General features: G+C 37.0%; 1 long non-coding RNA gene across 1 annotated transcript in view; it reads left to right on the forward strand.

The window, feature by feature from the left end:
- The window catches only part of LOC117282656, a 10356-nt gene extending 6426 nt beyond the window's left edge, over positions 1–3930 (forward strand). The window contains exon 3 of the long non-coding RNA XR_004513486.1: positions 2221–3930. This is a non-coding gene — a long non-coding RNA (uncharacterized LOC117282656). The remainder of the gene's footprint in view (positions 1–2220) is intronic.
- The last annotated feature ends 695 nt before the right edge of the window (positions 3931–4625 follow it).

The following is a 4625-nucleotide window of genomic DNA, read 5'->3' on the forward strand; positions in this document are numbered from 1 at the left end:
AGCTGTTAGTACCTGATCCTAGCCCTTTTAATGTTGAAAGTGCTATTGCAAAATTGAAACTGTATAAATCACCAGGTAATGATCAAATTCCGGCAGAACTTATTCAAGCAGGAGGCGAAATATTACGTTCTAAGATCCACATTCTAATTCTATTTGGCATAAGGAAAAATTGCCAGATCAGTGGAAGGAGTCTATAATTATACCAGTTCACAAGAAGGGTGATAAAACTGACTGTAGTAATTATCAAGGGATATCACTGCTATCAACTTCATACAAAATTTTATCCAATATTCTTCTCTCAAGGTTAAGTTGATATATAGATGAAATTATTGGGGATCATCAGGGTGGGTTTCAACGTAACAGATGAACTAAAGATCAGATCTTTTGCATTCGTTAGATATTGGAGAAAAAATGGGGGTACAATGAGACAGTACATCAGTTATTCATAGACTTCAAGAAAGCCTATGATTCAGTTAGGAGGGAAGTGTTGTACAATATTCTGATAGAGTTTGGGATACCCATGAAAGTAGTTAGGGTGATTAAAATGTGTTCAAACAAAACGTATAGTAAATTCCATGTAGGTAAACATTTGTCTGATAAATTTCCTATCCAGAATGGTTGAAAACAAGGAGATGCTTTATCACCACTCCTTTTCAACCTTGTCTTGGAATATGGAATTAGGAAGGTCCAGGGAAGCCAGGTGGGACTGAAATTAAACGGGACACATCAGCTGTTTGTCTAAGCCGATGATGTGACTCTAATGGGTGAAAATGTAGATACATTAAAAAAACACACAAACTTTAACTGATGCATGTTAAGAGGTTGATCTAGAAGTAAACACAGAGAAAACTAAGTATATGTTGCTGATTCATCACCAAGATGCAGGGCAAAATCATGACATAAAGATAGGAAACAGATGTTTTGAAAATGTGGCGCAGTTCGATACTTGGGAACAACGATAACAGATTGAAACCTGATTCAGGAGGAAATTAAGAGAGTGAATTCAGATGTAATGCTTGCTACCATTCAGTCCAGAACCTTTTTTGTCTTCTCGTCCGCTGCCCAAAAACATAAAAATTGGAATATACAAAACTATAATTTTGCCTGTAGTTCTGTATGGGTGTGAAACTTGGTTTCTGACATTAAGGTAGGAACATAGACTGACGGTGTTTGAGAACAGGGTGTTGAGAATATTTGGACCAAAGAGAGATGAAGTGACAGGAGGTGAGAGAAAATTGCACAATGAAGAGCTTCATAACTTGTACTCTTCTCCAAGTATAATTAGAATGATCAAGTCAAGGAGGATGAGATGGGTAGGGCATGGGAGAAAAGGAATACATATAGGAGATTGGTGGGAAAGCCAAAAGGAAGGAGACCACTGGGAAGACGAAGGCGTAAGTGGGTGGACAATATTAAACTGGACCCTAGAAAGATGGGATGAATTGGATTGATCTGGCTCAGGATATGGGTAGGAGCACCCAAAAGGTGATATATATCAGCATGCGTTCTTATAGTTTATGCTGTCAGATATGGCGGCCATTTTGTATTTAGTTAGGAGTGAATGCGTAGAGATGGCAGCAGCATTGCATCGTGGTGCTATGGCGGCCATGTTGCTGATTTGTAAGTGAGCAGGTCGATGGGCGTACAGGTTTTTTGCGTGTTTCGTTAAGTTAACTTCGGTGGAGATTACAGGATTTTTAATTAATTAGTAATATCAGTAATACAAATGGAAAATAAGCGTGAGTTTTTTCATTAAATTTTTTATACGTAAATAGTGCAGGATTGCATGGCATGCATTTGTAATGGAATGGAAATTAATTTCCCATATATTAGGAGCAAAAGTCTTTACTTTTATGTATTTTTACAGTGTTCTAATATGGATATTATTAATACATTTTCTTTAGGCCACCATGTATAATAGCAAATACTTGATCTGTATTCACAAACTTGTCAAAAGTCTCACACATTTACCTTTGCATTGTATTTTTCTCTCTTGAGGCAAAAACTGAACCTGAGAGTACCAGCAAACATGTTTCTAGGAGGAGGAAATGCCAAGTATTATCATGCAGGAATGTTATATAAATATAAATTTTTTTGTGTCATTGCAAGACACGTTACGTTTTGTTGAAATTAAAAGTGGATAAAGTTTGAAATCGTACAAAGAGATTCGCATGCAAATCAGAACCTGTTTTTTTAATGCTATTCATGTAATTGTTTCAGGCCTGCGACTCGCCAGCACGAGACCTCAAGTGACTCATCTGCCATAAGAGCAAGGAGCTGTTGCTGTGCAGTCATAGCAAGCAAGTTACAGCATTTCTCTGACATCCATTTTGCTGCCCTATCATCCATGCTTGGGTCTTTCAGATAGTCTTTTCTCTTGAGGCTGTGCCACAAAAATCTGGTCATGTCAAGACTGAAGTGAAAATCTGGACATATCGAGAAAGAAGTGAGAATCTTGGGCATGTCAAGACTGAAGTGGAAATCTGTGCATGTCAAGACTGAAGTGAAAATCTGTGCAAGTCAAGACTGAAGTGAGAATCTGGGCATGTCAAGACATGGAAAATTCTGTGCATGTCAAGACACGTGAAAATCTACGCATGTCAAGACTGAAGTGAAATTCCATGTATGGCAAGACTGAAACATGGCGGGAAGATAATATTACAGTATTACAGGAAGAAATGTGTGTGTCCATGCCCAACAAACTGCCTCTCTTGTTTTGCTATGTTTGCATGTAGGTGGGTAACACATATGCATGATATCATCTGACTTGTGTTTTGTTTTGATGCTGTGTATGTGTGATTTTTGTTACTATTCACTTGCTTTTCTTTGTTGTGATCACAGAACCTGCTGCTTATTGTAATGCTATTATGTTTCTGTAAATGTAGAGGCCTCAGATTGCATCTGGTTATGTAGGTTAGTCATGTTTTTTGTTTAGGTGTCGTTGAGCTGCTGGTGTTTCCCTTATGGTTTTGTTGGTTGTGGCTGTGTTGAATGTTCTTGCTGGTACATCAGTTTCTTGTGTTGATGACCAACCACAGCACAAAAAACATGTGCAGCTGAAGGACACTTGAATAAAAAGCAGATGGTTAACCTAGATGCAGTCCGAGGCCTCCGCATATCAGAAATACTCAGCTCAATCACTATACAGTACTGTCAGTTGAAGGGACACCTATTTAAACTGGGACTGGTAAATGGGTGCCTCTATAAAAGGTGCCTTGACATGGATCACATGTCCTATTTGTGCCTGAGGATGTGACTGAATTACAATTTTGTTGCCTGGGACTCCAACTGAAGGAACCAGTTGAGTATGAAATGGCCCCATTAGGCAAAGTACTGTGCGTTATTTGAGCTGCAGGATAGCTAGTGGGCTATGTTAAAAATGGAGTGTAAATAGACTGTAGACTGTCACTTCATTCCAGCTCCTTTAATCTAATTCTATGTATAAAGTGAATGTTCATTAGGGCAGCTGGTAAATAGATTGTAGAGGGTTCTGACAGTGGTGTATAACACTCAGAATTACTGGGTTTTCGGAAACAGATCCAGTTTCCGAAACGCTGTGTTTTCTAGTTTCTAGACAATTGACAAAGTCTAAAAACCCAGTAATTCTGACAGTTGATAAAGTGTGTAGAAATTGTTTTTTGACCTTCAGTTCCAGTGTGATGACATTAACTACTGAACCACTGCAGCTGGACACGTGAAACTTGGTACAGAGATAGGTCATAAAACATACTTGCATGTCATGTTTATTATGATGATGGAGGTAGTGTGTAACTCTTGAGGCTATCTGACAGGTTAATGTAATCAGTCTGTATTTAAGTAACATGTTCCTCATGTGATGATGACAACAGCAGGAGCAATAATAGTAATAATAATTTACTTGCAACTTAACAGCACAGAGTCCAATTACAAGGTTAGCATGAGTACATAGAATTACATAAATATAATTAAAAACAAATACAAATTTGAGAGTCTACATAATGACAATAGATTAATAATTCCAAGAAAAATTAAAGTTAACATTAACAGGAGAGAACAGTGAAATAAGACATAAAATAAATACATACATACACACATGTAATATTAAGAGTATCATTAACAAATATTAACAATTTTAGGTTCAGTGACAGAGACTGTTCCTATTGCAAATATGTCGAGATCTTTACCCACCGCATTGGCAGCATAGGCGCATCGAGCAGAAGGACGGTGTTTATTAGAGGGACAAACACCAAACAATGAGAAGTCCCTAAGATTACTCGGAGGAACACGAATAATTATAATATAGTATTAACAGTAGGTGTATAGGACTAGATGTCTATGGAGAAAGGAAGTATGATTTTTGCTCAGAACTTCCTTGTTTGAATTATAGTCTCATCATGTTAGATTTCCTGGATTTCATGTACTTCAAGAAGAATAAATATTTGTAGGTCATTATGGAAAAAAATATTTTATTAATTCAAATTAGGAAGTACACTTTTTTAATTTTATTATTATTATTATTATTGTATAGTTTAAATGTCACCCCTAATGAATTATTTCTACATTTAAGTTCTGTTCAGTTTTGACGAACAAACTTAAGAAAAGTGTTTCTTCAAAATCTGTTCGCAGAGAAGGAAGCCATTACAGTG

The sequence above is a fragment of the Cryptotermes secundus genome, unplaced genomic scaffold, assembly GCF_002891405.2.
Source record: "Cryptotermes secundus unplaced genomic scaffold, Csec_1.0 scaffold467, whole genome shotgun sequence".
Classification (NCBI taxonomy): Eukaryota; Metazoa; Arthropoda; class Insecta; order Blattodea; family Kalotermitidae; genus Cryptotermes; species Cryptotermes secundus.